Raw genomic sequence first — 17,408 nt, 5'->3', positions numbered from 1 at the left:
CCGCTTCCCTCTGAGCAGAGGAAACTCTCTTCGGGGCCTCTGAGGCTCTGTGGGGACACCTCAGGCTGCCCTGTTGGCATTTTGGAATGTTTACAAGGTCAAGGCCTTTAAGCCTCTGTAAAGGCCAAAGCATTTAGTTCTAATGAAAATGAAACAGGACTTCAAAGGAACCACCTAGAGCCCTCTCTGAGCAGTCTACAAAGGCTGCCTAAAAATAACTCAGCAGAGCGGCTTTGACCTGAGGAACATCATCCTACACGATTTCCTCTCCAACGCGGATGAGAAACTATGCACGCTGTTATATATAGAAATCTAAATGCTGACCCTTGAGGGAACCAGATACAGCTGGTCTCCCAAGAATAGCATCTGCCATTCGTCTGTGCCCTCCCGCATCTTGACTCTGCCATTCTAAAATGCAGAGCCAACTGTACAGAATCTTCACGAGGAACAAAACCTTCCCGAAGTTTTCCTGGGAGTACTACGTCTTCCATCAGAACACATCCACCACATCACAGGCACTCTTTCCAGTGTCCACACTTTCCAAAGTCTGTGCTCCCAAATGTCACCCTCTAACCCAGTGTTTCTCAACCTTTGGGTCATGACCCCTTTGGGGGGGGGGGCCCATATCAGATAGTTACATTATGATTCATAGCAAAATTACACTTATGAAGTAGAAATGAAATCATTTCATGGTTGGGGGGGGGGGTCACCACAACACGAGGAACTGTATTTAACAGCCAAAGCATTAGGAAGGTTGAGAAACACTGTTGTGAGACCCCGAAAGTGCTCAGATACTCACACTCACTGCTTCTCAAACAGGCCAATCTCCCCTCCCAACTTACTTCCTCTTGTTATATATTTAAATAAGACATATTTGCAGGCCAGGCAGTGGTAGCACACACCTTTAATCCCAGCACTCGGGAGGCAGAGCCAGGTGGATCTCTGTGAGTTCAAGGCCAGATTGGTCTACAGAGCGAGATCCAGGATAAGCCAAAACTACACAGAGAAACCCTGTCTCAAAAAAAGAAAAAAGACATATTTGCAAAGAACTGTGCTACATTTTTACCCAGCTGAAACAGGCTACAGTTAAAGAAGCATGTTTGAATCCTGTGGTGCTGAATGGGATTAGTAAATCTTGGAATGCTAAAACTGATCATCTAAACTCACACAAACAAAAGGAAAAGCGAACATACAAACAGCACATCACTCATGAGTGTAAATGTCATCGAAATACAGTAATAACAGCTGGTATAATTAAACAGGCATCAAAGCCCTGCCTCACAAAATGTCTCAGCCAGGAAGCTGGGCAGGTGGACACCACACCACACTGTATAGAAATGGGCAATTCCACTGATTGGTAACAGCCTGGGAGTACGGGGATTCAAAATAAGATTGCTTATGCTGGGTGCAGGAAATGCAGTCAGAGAGAAGACAACCAAGCCCTGACTGACGGTCTCATACTTCAGAGGTGGGAAATGGAGCTAGTCTAGTAAACTAGGCAATACGGCTAAACTAGTTCACATTCATATTTCTGATGGATCAAAGGTAAAAATAATGAATACATCAAAATACTAGAAAAGTAATCAGTCATTATTATCTCTAAATATGAAACTGCTTTCTAAATAAGATATAACATCTCAAAACAACAAATTGCTAAATTGGATGGCTTGAGCTTTTTTAGCCACAAAGAAAGGAAAAACAATGTTGAAGCCAAATACACTAACACATATAGCAAAGAGTATATTATCTTTACATGGAAAGAATCCTTACAACTTGATCAGAAAACAAAACAAAACAAAACAAAAAATACAACTATGTTATAGAAATATGGGTCTACAGGTTACTTACAAGATAGAAACACTAGCAAGTGACTTTTAGCCCATAAGAAGATTCTCAGGTTCGCTCACAGCTTAAGGGAAAAAAAAAAAAATTAAAGTAAGACCACTACTTATCCAACCAGCAAAAATCAAAAGTTAAAACATACAGTGTTCTGCCCAAGTATGATGGCCATCTACTAATGCCTAGTACATGGGTGGTAGAAACAGAAGGATTGGCTATGTGGGAAGTTTGGGACCAGCCTGGACTACATAAGACCTATCACAAAAGCCAAAAATAACAAATCAAAACTACCGTACTCTAGCAAGGAAGAAGAAGGTAGCATTTGGGAACTTTCTTTCTCAGGTCCAGTGATTGAACCTGGGGCCATGAGCATGCTAGACAAGCTCTCTATCACGAAGCTTGCTCAGCTACATCACCAGACACTGTTTTTGTTTGCTTGTCTGTTTGCCTGTTTTTTGAGATGGGGGTCTCAGATACCCAAGGCTGGCCTCGAACTAGATGTATAGCTCAGATAGTCCTCAAACTCCCGATGCTAAAAAACTGACTTATGATTTGTTATCATCATTGTTCTTGTTTTGTGGTACAAAGGCTCAAACCCAGGGCCTTGTACATCTGAGGCAAGCACTCTACCACAGAGCTACATGTCCAGATCTTTTGAGACCAGCAGTAATGGAAGTATAAATTGGTTACCTTCCATGGAACTCCATTTGGCAAAAAGCATCAAAATTAGAACTATACCCACTCTTGACACAGTAATTAAACTTCTAGGAATTTATACTGACAAGATCCATGTGGAAAAGACATATATAAAGAGTACTGTATATACAGCACTATCGGTAAAAGCAAATAACCTGGGAAAATGTCAATGCCCATCAGCAAATGAGTAGTTAAGTAACAGTTCATCTATGTCATGAAATACTGTGGTGGTTGGAAAGAAAATGGCCTCCAAAGGGGGTGGCACTATCAAGAGGTGTGGCCATGTTAGAGCAGGTGTGGTCTTAGTGGAGGAAGTGTGCCACTGTGGAGGCGGGCTTTAAGGTCTCATACATGCTCTAGCTATGCTCAATGTTTGAGACCGCTTCCTGTTGCTTGCAAGTCAAACTGTAGGACACTGGGCTACTTCTTCAGCACCATGTCTGCCTGCATGCCACCATGCCACATCATGATGATAATGGACTAAACCTCTGAAAATGTTAGCCACCCCAATTAAATGTTTTTCCTTTTATAGGAGTTGCTATGGTCATGGTGTCTCTTCACAAATAGTGAACAGCCAGTAAGAAGAACTCAGCAGACCCCCAGAACATACTGGGTGAGAAACACAAGGCACAGAGGCTTCCATGCTGCTGTTTATTTAAAAGGAGAGCTAGACTCAAACAGACATGTTTGCATACACTTAAAATATCATCCAAGATGGGTTGGGGATTTAGCTCAGTGGTAGAGCGTTTGCCTAGCAAGCACAAGGGTCTGGGTTCGATCCTCAGCTCAAAATATATATATATATATCATCCAAGAAACGAATGGAAATCGAGAATGACGGCCCCATTAAGGAGTTTGGAGATCTGGAGTATGGGTGTTTTGCCTGCATGTATATCTATGCCCCGCTTCAGGGAGGCCAGAAGAGGGCATCGGATCCCCTGGAACTAGAGTGACAGACAGCTGTGAGGTGCCACATGGGTGCTCGGAGCTGAACCCAGGTCCTCTGGAACAGCAGCCAGTGCTCTTAACTACTCAACCATCTCTCCAGCCCCAAGAATTTAATTTCTTTTATTGAGCATACTTTCACATTGTCTAAAATTTTTAGCTCAAGTATTTTATGTTATATAAAGTGATACATCTTTCTAGTTACTCTCAGACTTACAAGGTTAGCAAATCACAAACTTTTCTTTAAAAAATGACTGTTTTCTTAGACTGTGAAGATGGTTCCACGGGTCAAGGGCTTGCCACACAAGTGCGAGCCTGCATCACATGGCCAGAACCCACACACATCGGGGTAAGACAGTACAGGGCTGGAATACTAGTGCTCCTGAGGCAAGATGGGAAGTGGAGACGGCAATCTCCAGAATCTCACAGGCCAACTAACTCAAGGTACACAGCAGTGAACAAAAAAGCCTGTCTCAAACCAGGAAGAAGGCAAGAACCCACATCCAAGGTCACCCTCAGACCTCCACACACATGCCATGGCACCCCACAAATGCCATGGCACATGCACACCCCCACTAACATATACATACATACTTCCACACACGTAAATAAATATATACACTTATATACAAATAAATATTGTTTTATAAATACATAAAATAATTATTATTTCTTATACAAATCTTAAATTTTACAGAACCTTCAAGGTGTTCTCAGAAGCAAATTTTCTAAATTTTTTTCCTCAAAAATTGTGAATAATTAGATCATTAAACACAATAATTTAGCCACGGGCTTTATTTTTTAAATAATTTATTTAATTTTACTTTATGTAAGGGTATTAGATACCCTAGAACCAGAATCAAAGACAGTTGTGAGCCACCATGTGGGTGCTAGGAATTGAACCCGGGTCCTCCGGAAGAGCAACTAGTGCTCTTAACCTCTGAGCCGTCTCTCCAGGCCCCTAGCCACAGGCTTTAAACACCCAGCCGGCTAGAATAAAGACACACTTTATCACAATCCTTGTTGGATAAAATAAAGAATAAATGAACTGGGTAGAAAAGGCACATGCCCCAGAACTAAGTCTTCAGCTATGAGAAACAACTCAGCAGTGTGCCAAAGGCTGAGAGAGTTTCCAGTAACCATGAGAACAATCCCAGAGCCAGACAGGCTGGTCACAGGGGACCCCTGACGGCCACTTCCCTGAACAACCACCGTTCTGTCTTTCCACTCCCAGAGTGTTGATGAGCACACCTTTCCACATTCAGTCTTGAGATAAGGCTCCTCAGAGGCAGACACATTACTACTGTAAACTAACCAACAGACCCCAGATCTACACAGTCAGCGTTTACCACAGACCATGAACATGACACGGTCCTGCTAAGATAAACCACTCAGGTGGTTCTATAAGGAAATGAGTTTGCCCCTTGGAAATGAGAAGGGGGGAAAAATACAAATTTTTAAGAAACTCAATAACTGTTAGGTCTAACTTTTTGTGGGTCTTTAAAGGGTAAGCTTCAGAGTATACTTACACTCTAGACTATATACTGCAGATACGCTGGGCTGGGAAACAGCGTGGTTAACCTGACCTCATTCTGCACTGTGTGGCGTTCTCAAGGCTGTTGTTTTCTCTCCATGTGCTGGCTCTGAAAGACCCCCCGGCACCCCTATAGTAATGCTATGTTTGCAAGGCTTATAAGGGAACAAAAGACAGTTCCAGGAAATAGAATGGCCCCACCGCAGCCCAGATAGCCGATAGATAAGCAGGATGTCAGGGGCAGACTGCCTGGCGTCAGTGCGGGAGGGCCAGAGCAGCTGGAATTCTAGATAGGGGTTGAGCCAACACACATATCTGGTTACCCAGGGAAAAACCCACAAACCGCCCTGAGCCTGAGTTCACGCCCCATTTGATTTATGCTCATATATTCGCGCCTCACTTTGACAGAGCTTTGTCCAATTAGAACCCTTTGACTATTCGCGCCTCACTTTGACAGAGCTTTGTCCAATTAGAACCCTTTGACTATTCGCGCCTCACTTTGAATTGTCCAATCAGAGCTTTGTCCAATTAGAACCCTTTGACTATTCGCGCCTCACTTTGACAGAGCTTTGTCCAATTAGAACCCTTTGACTATTCGCGCCTCACTTGAATTGTCCAATCAGAGCTTTGTAACCATTCGCGCCTTGTTTAAATTATCCAATCAGAACCCTTTGACTAATGCTTTCCCGCGCTTCTTGCTATAAAAACCCATCTTACCAACCCAGAGGCGCGCAAGTTTTCCGAGAGACTTGGTTGCCCAGGTACCTGTGTTTAAATAAACCTCGTGCTGTTGCATCTGATCCGTGGTCGCTGCGTGCTCCTTGAGCCGGGGGTCTCTCCTGAGGGGAGACCTCTCCGGGGGTCTTTCAGCTCGTATCCACAATAGCGCCCCTATTTTGAAAGTCACGGCCATGAATTCAGCAGTCAGTTGGTCTGAAGTCTTCTAAAAGTCAGGAAGACAGCTCAGTGGCTATGACCGCTTTCTGTGCAAGAATGAGGCCCTGAGTGTGGATCCTCAGAATCCATGTAAGAAGCCAGGTGTGCTCCAGCTGTAGGTAACAGAGACAGGATCACTGGGTCCTGCTGGCTGCCAGCCTTCAGTGAGAACCCCTGTCTGAAGGGAACAATGACAAAGAGTGACAGAGTAGGATGTTCAACATTCTCCGCTGGCCTCAGCTTGTACACACATGTGCACACGAACCACATACAGCCCCTGCCAGATCACACATGAGTGTGTGTGTGCTCTCTCTCCCTCCCTCCCTCTCCCTCTCCCCCTCCCCCTCCCTCTCCTCTCACAGAAGAGGCCCCTTGATTCATGTGGCCTTCACTGATTTTAAGAGACCTAGCTCTTGAAGAACACACATTTGTGCCTTGCTCAGAAGTCCCACTGACCCATACAGAAGCCACAGTAACTTTTCAGGAAAGCTACTGTGTATTCTCAACCGTCACTATTTTTGAAACTGTTTTAAGCCCTCCACCAGTTACAAACAGGGTTCTGTTACTGAACACCACACTTCAGTAAGCAAGCATTTCTGAAGTACACTTCAGCATTAACTACAGGGTCAGCAGATGACTTAGGGTGAAGCATAAAGACACTTGAATTGTGGATAAGAAGTGAGGGACAGAGGACAAGGAATGCTACCCTGACAAGTCCTCTAAACTCTGTGTTTTGAAATTTTCTTCAAATATGTTACTTTGAAAAATAATAAAAATACAGATTCAAAATGTTTTTATCATCCAAATATGGTTTGTTAAAAGACAGTCACTTCAGTTTAGAATCAACTCTGGTGCTTTAGAAATCAATTAAATAAAAGCATAGTTTATACCTGCTTTTCAACAGATAGTCTAACAGAGAAAGGAGTATAAACCTCAGGGACCCGACCTCTTCATCCTGAATGCTTTGAATGCACAAGCCACCTCTGACACACGGTCAGAGTTCTGTGCAAGCCACACTCGTGCCTTATGTCCTGGGAAGGACCTAACTGTGTCCGATGTGCCACCTTTGCATGTCTATAACGTGGGTCTGTGGTGATGCCAAAAACGCACACCTTAGCTAACTTTCAACAGCTGTGACCCTGACACAAAGATGTCCCCTAACAGTGAATGAAGAGAGTGCCTGCCCCTGGGCACCGGGTTCTTTCGGGAGGAAGATGCTCCGGGAAGAGACAGTGGTTCCAGTGGTGCAACCACAGGACACATTCATTAAACTCTCAACTGTATACTTCAAAGGTGGATTTTATGCTGTGTGAATTGTACCCTAATACTCTTTTTGAATATTCAATACTAACTCTGACTCTTTTGTTGTTGTTGTTTTGGTTTTTTGAGACAGGGTTTCTCTGGATAACAGCTCTGGCTGTCCTGGAACTTGCTATGAAGACCAGGCGGGCCTTGAACTCATAGAGATCCGCCTACTTCTGCCTCCCAAGTGCTGGGATTAAAGGAGTGTGCCACCATCACCCAGCCCTCAATACTAAGTCTTAAAATCATTTCATTTCATTTGTGTATGTGATGTATGAAATGTATACATTTTCGTTTGGGCATGTAGCATGTGTGCTGGCATGTGTGCACACGAGCATGGAGGCCTGAAGTTGACATCAGGTATCTCCCTCGGTCACTCTCCATCTTACTTTCTGAGACAGTCTCTAACCCACTGATCCTGTGAGGCTGGTTAGCCAAGGAACGAATGCTCCAGGGATCTGCCTGTCTCGGCCTTCTGGCCCCCATACCAGCTTTTGTGGGGGTGCTGGTAACATGAGCCTGGGTTCTCATGCACAACAAACACTTCAGCACCTCAGCCATCCCCCCAGCAGCCAGAACCTTCAGTTATTTGAAAAACTAAACCGCAGCAGAATGCTCACACCTGCAATCCCGGTGTTCAGGAAGCTAAGGTGGGAGAATAATGGAGTCTGGGGCAGCTTGGAGGACATAGTGAGTTTCAGACTAACCTGACCTATGCAGTGAGACCCTGTCTTGGGGGCCAAAAATACAAAATAAAACAACAACAACAACAACAAAAACTCCTAGATAAATAAACCTCAATAAATAAAATAATAGCCAAAAATGAGCAATGGCATCCTGAAAGACACATGTGGAAATTTAGCACAGCCAAGCTGAGCACAGAAAGGTTAAGGAGACATAAACAAGTGAGCAAGTATCCAGGGTTTTCAGAATTTGTACATCCTCTGCTTTGATTCCAAAAGGAGAATACATAAAAGGCCTTAAATTCAACTCCCAATCTTCATTCTTCCCCTGAGAAGCTGCCTTTTGAAAACTTTCCTCCGGTGTCTGAACATGCCCAGACAGAAACTGGGTAAACACAATGCAGCCGTGCCTTCTAGAAGGTGCCTGTGCTTCGGCCCTAATCACCTCCTTGTACCCAGGAGATGAGTCACCCAGCCATGTAGCCCCTCGCTTCTCCTTGTGCCTTGGGCTCCTTTGAATGTTAAATGCTTTGTAGAGAAGACAGCTAAGAGGCCTATGCAGCTGGGCCAATTACTTCCCTTTTCTTTTAGTACAATAGACAACTCTGTGTTTGGCGGACCTCTGTAGTTTGGATAAATAAAAGCAGAGAACACATTACCTATTTGTAGAAGAACTGCGGGATCACTCAGCCTCTCCATGTCCGATTTAACAGCCCCAGGAAATTCCTTTCCAAGTGACATGCTTTTGAAAGCAAAAGGGGAAAAAGGCATCTACCAAGGCCATCCATAATGCTCTACCTGCCTGCTACAGCTGTTAAGGGTTTGCACAAAGCACGAGACATTCCACGCGACACTAAAGGAAAATACTTTCTTTTTCCTCAAAAAAAAAAAAAAAAAAAAAACATAGTTTGCAAAAGAGAGCAAGAACAGAAATTGGGAGGAGTGGTCATATTCTGTTCTTGAGTCAAGTGATGTTCACTGTGTAAAATTAATGTTGAGTGAGTTCACTGTGTAAAATTCATTTAGCTGTAGAATTTTGATGATTGCTTTTTGAATGTGTGTTTCTATAAAAAGTAAAGAGCTGAACATAATGGCCATGTCTTTAATTTCAGCACTCAGGAGACAGAGGCAGGAAGAGCTCTGTGAGTCTGGGACCAGTGTGGTCTACATAGTGAGTTCCAGGCCAGCCAGGGCTATACAATGGGACTCTGCCTCAGAAAGACAGACAGACAGACAGACAGAGAAAGGGAGAGACATAGAGGCAGAGAGAGAGGTGGGGGGAAAGTGGATTGATGACTCAGTAGTTAAGAGCACTGGCTGCCCTGTCGGGGGCCCAGGTTCAGCTCCCAGCACCCCAAGGCAGCTCACAACCCTCTGTAACTCCAGTTCTAGGAATCTGATGCCCTCTTCTGACCTCTGTGGGCACCAGGCATGCAAGCAGTGTACATATCTACATGCAAGCAAGCACTCATACCCATAAAATAAAAATAAATAAAACCTTTTTTAAAAAGTAAATAAATAAATGGAATTTAAATGGAAAACCAATTTTATTAGTTTCTTCACTAAACTAAACCAAAACAAGTTTAAGAATGATGATAACAGCACCGAAGAACATTTGCTGTTCTTACCAAAGACCTGGGTTCATTTCCCAGCATCTACATGGTGGCTCACAATAGTCTGTAACTCTAGTTCCAGGGGGGAATCTGACCCCTCTTCTGGATTTTGAGGGCAGTTAGCTCAAAATCAGCACACCTAGGTCCATGTAGGCAAACACTCATATACATACATACATAAATAAAAATAAATAAATTTTCTTTAATAATTTTAAAGAATGATGGTGATGATGATGGTGGTGGTGATGATGATGATGATGATGATGATGGTGATGATGATGATGGTGATGATGATGGTGATGATGATGATGATGATGATGGTGGTGATGATGATGATGATGATGATGATGGTGATGATGATGATGATGATGATGGTGATGATGATGGTGGTGATGATGATGATGATGATGATGGTGATGATGATGGTGATGATGATGATGGTGATGATGATGGTGGTGATGATGATGATGATGATGGTGGTGATGATGGTGGTGATGATGATGATGATGATGGTGATGGTGATGATGATGATGGTGATGATGATGATGATGGTGGTGATGATGATGATGATGATGATGGTGGTGATGATGGTGATGATGATGAGGGTGATGATGATGATGATGATGAGGGTGATGATGATGAGGGTGATGATGATGATGGTGATGGTGATGATGATGATGATGAGGGTGATGATGATGATGATGATGAGGGTGATGATGATGATGATGATGGTGATGATGATGGTGATGATGATGATGGTGATGATGATGGTGATGATGATGATGGTGGTGATGATGGTGATGATGATGGTGGTGATGATGATGATGAGGGTGATGATGATAGCAAACAGTTAAAGCACTATGGTACCTGGCACTATACTGAAAACACATATTTTCTTTTCTTAAGATTACATAGTATGCCCTTACATTTCAAGAAAGGACTGGACCATGTGTGTCTTAGACGTATACCTGTCTACAGTAGCGTTGGGGACTCACATCTAGCATCACAGCACTTACATGGCTGAGGAAGCCTGTCTCCAATTGGCACAGTCTGTGTGTGCACTCCAGTTCCTCACAGGAGCTGGTACAACCCCTGTCGCCTTGGGCTGAGTCTAAATCCTCTACACTGTCAAGAAAAGGACCAAAAAAAGGAAAGAAAAGGTCTCAATCAACCTGGGCTGGTAGAACAGCTCAGTGGTCAGCGTTTACCTAGCATGCACCGTGCAGGTTCTGATCTCCAGCTCTGCAAAGCGGGGAAAACGGAGAAAGAAAATGGACACAGGAGGGAGGGAGGAGGAAAAAGAAGAAGAGGGACTCGGCAGGAACGGAGACCTGACGCCAGAGAACCACAGGTGAGTGTACAGCCTGCACTGCCCTCACCACGCACAGGAGCGGGTGTTCGCCTGTGGCAGAGAAGACGCTGCTGCTGCTGCTGCTGCTGAGTTCACCGTGCATCAGTGGCTTTCCCCAGGCTAGACAGCTATGAATGGGCCTGGATTCAGAACTAGTCTCCAGAGCGTCAAAGGCCGCGCTGTCTCCCGTCCCTTCCCAGGCTCCCGGGATGACTGACACTCAGCCTCCCTACAGAGGACTGAGACTTGAAAGGAAGCTGTTAAGTCATCTTTACCCCAAACCGCCTTTCTCCCTCTAGGCTTCAAGAGCGTTCCTATAATAACAGTTGCTTTTTTCAGAGTTTGGGGGGTTTTGTTGTAAGTGGAAAGTAGCTAAGAAGATAATGTAAAAACAGGAACACACTAGCTATAAGTGACTGTAACACAGAAGAAAACTGGGAGAGCATTCTCAAGTATCTCATTACAGAAGATTCACAGTATTCGAAGCCAAGTTAATTCAGTAGGGAGAGTGCTTGCTTACTGTGCATGAGGCCCTGGGTTCCATCACCAGCACCCCACAAGTGGGCCATGGTGGTCCATGTCCATACTCCCAGAATTTGGTAAATAAAGACAGAAGGATCAAAAATTCAAAGCTATCCTAGGCAACATGTCGTGAGCTTGAGGCTAACCTGGGCTACTTATATTGCTTCTTTAAACTATGCGTGTTTGCACATATGTATAGGTCCAGATGTATGTCCATGGAAGTCAGGTGTCATTCCTCAGATGCTATCCACCATGTCTGAACAGGTCTCTCACTAGCCTGGAGTTCTCACAGTAGTCTAGGCTGTGAGTTCTGGGACTGGATGTAGGGCCTCATGCACGCAGAGCAAACACTTTATCCACTAAGCCATCGCCCCAGTCACCCCTTTAAGCCCTTTCAATGGGTTTGAAGAACTTCTGGTTCCAATGCCTTTAAGGTGCTCAAGACATGCTTCTTGCAACATCTAATTCTTAGGATAGGACAACATTTCTCAGTCTCCACTCTACTGCAATGTGGAAGTACTCGGTTGTCCTGGCCATGAAGAATGTTTGATCAGTATATCTGCCTCTTTTCCCTAGGAAACACTAAGAAAGCATTCCCTCACAGTTCCCACAGTTCTGACAATCAGTACCTTCCCTAACACTGCCAAGAGAATCCTGGGGTGGGGTATCGCCACGGTCAGAGCACTGGAACAAGTCTCCAGTTCCAAAAGACTCCAAGACCTTCTCACCTTTGACCTCCTCTCACACTGTCCCTACCTGCGCTGCCCTCAGGTGTATTTGTCATTTAGAAGCAGTATTTGCATTACGTGTCCAACAGGTGCCATGTTCTTGTTTTTCTCTCCCCAAACCTCAACTAATTCACTGTATTTGGTTTGGCTCAACACAAGGTCGAGTAACGCAAATGCTCCCTAGAAGAACAGGGGCGGTTCTGATAACACGCGCATGGGCATCCGTTATCCAGGCTGCACATCCCCAGTCTGAACACCCACAGCCCTAACAGCAGTGAAGTCGAGAGTCGAGACTTCCAGATTAAAGACGCTTAATTGGCAGAGCCTGTGTAAGTATCTCAACATCAGAAACACTTCTGTCTGAAGTATTCTGGATGAGGGATTATCTTCCTATATGTTCATATAACTTCTCTGTAAATTTGGAATTATGATTTCAATTTTTAAGGCTATAAAACAAATATTAGAAATATGAAAACATTTGCATATTGCTATTATCTATGTGACTAAAATCTAAAATAGATAAAGAACCTTAAAACTCAACTATCAAAACAAATACCCCAATTTAAAAATGGGCAAAGAATGCCAGACATGGGGGCACTTGCCTCCAATCCCATCACTTGAGAGGTAGAAGGACCAGGAGTTCAAAATCGGCCTAGTCTACATGAGACGCTGCCTCCAAAAATTAATAAATAAAAATAAGACTGAGGATGTGGTCCAATGGGTTGAGTGGTTGCTTAGCATGCATGGCCAAGGTTCGCTCCCCAGCACTGTATAAATCCTGACCAGCGCTGTAATCTGTCTGTCTGGAACCCCAGCACATGGGAGACAGCAGCACACTGGAGAAGATTAGCTATGGCATCCAAGAAGAGTTACTCTGTTTTCGAGATGATTCACAAGTGGAGCACAACCCATTTTTAACCTGTAAATTATACAAATTATTCATTTTGAAGTTTTTCTAAATATGCTATTCCTTTAATTAAAAAATTAACGTGGGTGAGAGAAGAAAAAGAGAGCGTGGTTAGGTAAAGGAAAGTTTTAGTCTCTGCCACACTACCACACTGCGCTCCACACTACCAATAAGCTGTTTTCTGTCCTGTCGTGTAACTTATCTGATGAGTCTCCTTTTGAATTTAATCCAAAAGTGTTTAAGTTGTACACCGGGCTCAGCAGCTTCCACCTAGAATCCCAGCATTCAGAGAGCTGAACAGGAGGACTGGACCCCAAGTCTGAGGCCAGCCTGGGGTAAAGTGCACAGTGGGTGTTGCCAGCCTGGGGAAAAACTTTGAGTTCCCAATCTCAAGTGTATGAACTAAAAACTAAAGTCAGGTTTTTCAGAAAAACATCACAGATGGTAACGGAGGGGAATAAGTGCTTTCAAAGCCCCAGGTTGAAAACTGTCACATGAGAAGACAGTTGGCTAGGCAGGAAGACAACAGCACAAAGCACCAGTGTGCGCCCAGGCCACTGCCCCAGGGCAGCCTCACTTGGATGCTAACCTAGAATACCAGAAAACAGAGTTTTAAGAAACCAAGTCTTCGAAGCTGTGGGCCTCAGTCTCCTCCTCCACCACCCGGTTCCATCTGACTTCCGTGCACATTCCTCCAGGCTGACTTCTAGGGTGTCTCTCTGGGTCTCCCGCCTTTCCACAGGACACAGAAAGGACTGCCTTTGGCGCAAAGCCTCAAACACATGCAACGGTGAGATTCGTTTGCTATACTGATGGCAGTGATGGTTCCAGACCCCTGTGCAAGCTTACCAAACTGCAGACATCAAATAGGGAACCCGCTGTACGCCCCCCACGCCGCTGTACGCCCCCCACGCCGCTGTACGCCCCCCACGCCTCTGTACGCCCCCCTCGCCGCTGTACGCCCCCCACGCTGCTGTACGCCCCCCACGCCTCTGTACGCCCCCCACGCCGCTGTACGCCCCCCACGCCGCTGTACGCCCCCCACGCCGCTGTACGCCCCCCACGCCGCTGTACGTCCCCCCACGCCTCAGTGACTCCCGCCACTCTGGAATGTGCACTAGAACTCAATGATACCCGCGTCCGTGTTTTTAATAAAGAAATGATTGTCTCTAGTCCCACTTCTGCCGCAGTGAGGGCTTCTCTCTGGCAACTGCTCTTATCCTATTTTGGTTTGGGGACAGGATTTCTCTATACAGAGGAACCCTTTATCAGAGCGGACCAAAAAAAAAAAAAAAAATCATTTGTCTTTTCAAAGAATTTCCTCTTAAGCAATATTCCAAAATACATGCTGCCTGCAATTTTTCATGTCTAAATCTGTTTGTTACGGATTACAACAGCCCTGGGGCTAAACATTTTCTGTCTCTATGTGGCTCCGTGGACCACAGGGGGCCTGTGGCTCTAATAGGAGGATGGCCGGCCATCAGGCTCTCGGGTCTCTGCCCTTAGGAGTCCCTTTGGGTCCCTCTGCTAAAAAAAACCAGCAGCTTCCATTCCCAGAATTAGCAGCTGATTTTTGAGTCTCACACAAACCCAGAACAAGACTTTTACCAAAACAGGTTAGGCCTGAACGTACCATACCAACGTTCAGCGGGGTTGCCAGGAAGGCACAGGGAAGAACAGAATGCCTATTGCTCTCCCTTCTGAAAACACTGGAGAATAAAATTCCCCCGGGGCCTCAACCACAGGGAGGAAAGAAAGGCAAGAAGCATAAACTTCCATGGACTATGAGTCTAAACGACCAGGCTGGTGCCCATCTCTATATTCCCCTCCGGCATCAAAGCAATATCTGGTTAAAGATAACGCTTCTAATATGGCATTATCATTATCTTCCCACAACTGACTTTTAAAACCATCAGACAAATTAATCTTACTTCTAACTCCAAAAGCTCATATTTATTCTGCTTTGCATCTTTGAAACTTTCAGAATAAACTTTCTCAAAGTGATCATACACAGAAAGGCATAAGGCATTCTTTTTTTTTAATTAAGAAATTTATTTATTTTACATAACAACCAAAAATCCTCCTCTTGCATCCTCCCACCCCTCCAACCTCCCCCTACCAACCCACCCCCATTCCCTCCTACAAGAAGGTAAGGCCTCTCATGGGGAGGTACATTTAGTAGAGGCAGGTCCAAGCCCCTCCCCCTGATTCAAGGCTGTGCAGGGTGACCCATCATAGATAGTGGATTCCAAAAAGCCTGCTCGTGCACGAGAGATGGATTCTGATTCTACTGCCAGGGGGCCCCTTAAGCAGATCAAGCTACACAACTGTCTCACTATGCAGAGGGCCCAGTCCAGTCCCATGCAGGCTCCACAGCTGATGATCTAAATTTCATGAGTTCCCACTAGTTTGGTTTGGACTACTAGCAATAGTGGAGAGGGTACCTGAACTGGCTTACCCCAGTAATTAGATCATCACAGAGCTTATCTCCAGTAACTGATGGAAGCAGATGCAGAGATCCACAGCCAAACACCAGGCAGAGTTCCAGGAGTCCACTCGAAGAGACAGAAGAGGGATTCTATGAGCAAGGGCATCAAGGTCATGATGGGGAACCTACAGAGACATTCTTCTTTTTTTAAAAAAAGTGCCTATTAGTGCCGAAAACCTCAGACGATTCCCCATTTACTCTATTATACTGACGGTACAGAGAAGCAGAGCCATTGAACAACCTACAGAAGTTCAAGGTACTCCTTTTTATCATTTAAAACACTATAAAGTTACATTTTACATACATATAAACTTATTCTTTACTAGACATTACCGTGGATAACATGCATTTATAACTATTATATAAACTATATATTATATAAATGATGTATGCTATTTTTTATGGGCAATTTGACAAATCTCTCAAGAGAACTTGTTTTATTTTTGAGACAAGGTCTCACTATGCAGCCCTCAAACTCAGAGATCACACCTCAAACTCAGAGATCTGTCTTCCTCTGCCTGTCAAACCCTTGGATTAAAGCTGTGTGCCAGCACAACCAGTAACTAAAGAAACAATTTTTTAAATAGCAGGTTTCAGATCAACACCCTTGCTGTCTAAATGTTTTATTAAATATAGTATCCCCTATTATTAAAAGTAAACTATTAAGACATATTGCTACAGGGCATTAAATGCCCAGTGACCTTTGTAATGACCGAATTCTAGAATATTAACATTGAAAAGCACATGCACAAGTCTTTGATTTTCCGACTTGGTGTGCAATGCACAGCTGGTCTCTGATCCAGCCACGGAGACATACAAATCACACAAAAGCAGGACGAGAAGGGCATGAATGTGGTCAACACAGTCCGGAAAAGGACTGAATCTCTGAACAAGCTAGCGGTGTTTCTAAGTTCTTGCGGATTTGTAGATGCTTAGCTGGGGGCAGACGGTTTTCATGTCATTAGCAAATGGGACTCTAGCTGGTGCTGCTGTGCTGTGTGGGTGCCACACCAATAGCCTCAAATACCTTCAGGAGCCGTGTGCCCAGTAACTCCCTTGTCCTCTGGGAAAGGAGGAAAATAAGTCTCTTTCTTAACATGTTCAACTACCGAAGTCCTCTCTCATCCTAGAAAAGCCAGAGGCAGCTAGGATTTCATTTGATTGGCTTCTATTTCCAAGAAAACAGAAAAATGTTGTTCCAGTTAGGTTTCTATCACTGTGATAACACTCCATGACCAAAAGCAACTTAGGGAAGTGTTTGTTCAGCTTATAGTTTATAATCAATCATAAGTTTCTTCAGCTTACAGATTGTAGTCAGTAACGGAGGGTCACAGCAGGAAGTCAGGGCGGGGACCTGGGTGCAGACACTGAAGCAGAGGCCATGACAGAGTGCTGCTTACTGGTGTCCCTCTCCTGGCTCTCTCAGTTTGCTTTCTTATAGACCCTAGGACACCAGTCCAGGGGTGGCCGCACCCACACTGGGCTAGGCCCTCCCTCACCAACAGTTTATCAAGAAAAACACCCCACAGACTATGATGAAGGAAAGAATCTTCTCAGTGGGAGTTTCCTCTTTCCAGATGACCCTAGCTTGTGTCTAGTTGACAGAAACAAACAAAAAACAACTAACCAGCACAAATATAAACTATTTTCAGAAAAACAGAGTCTTTGGATTCATTTACGTCAAGTAAAATCTTATCTCTTCATCTCTCAAACCCAACGCTGTCATGGCACAGACTTCTACTTCATGGAAAACATTATCAGTTTACCAAAATATATAAGTGTTATATTCATGAATACTTAAAAATGTTTTGTGCTTTGCTAAGGAGAAATGTTATGCAACGCGCTACAGCTATTGTTACTATTT

General features: G+C 44.4%; 1 protein-coding gene and 1 pseudogene across 1 annotated transcript in view; one reads left to right on the top strand and one right to left on the bottom strand.

Moving 5' to 3' along the window:
• The window catches only part of Ppm1l (protein phosphatase, Mg2+/Mn2+ dependent 1L), a 269,683-nt gene that overhangs the window by 240,300 nt on the left and 11,975 nt on the right, over positions 1-17,408 (bottom strand). The gene's annotated exons all lie outside the window — the stretch shown is intronic.
• Positions 1-17,408, top strand: part of LOC118585495 — a 118,604-nt pseudogene that overhangs the window by 90,153 nt on the left and 11,043 nt on the right.

This window comes from Onychomys torridus, chromosome 6 (assembly GCF_903995425.1).
Source record: "Onychomys torridus chromosome 6, mOncTor1.1, whole genome shotgun sequence".
NCBI lineage: Eukaryota > Metazoa > Chordata > Mammalia > Rodentia > Cricetidae > Onychomys > Onychomys torridus.
This window is presented reverse-complemented; position numbering and strand designations above follow the sequence as displayed.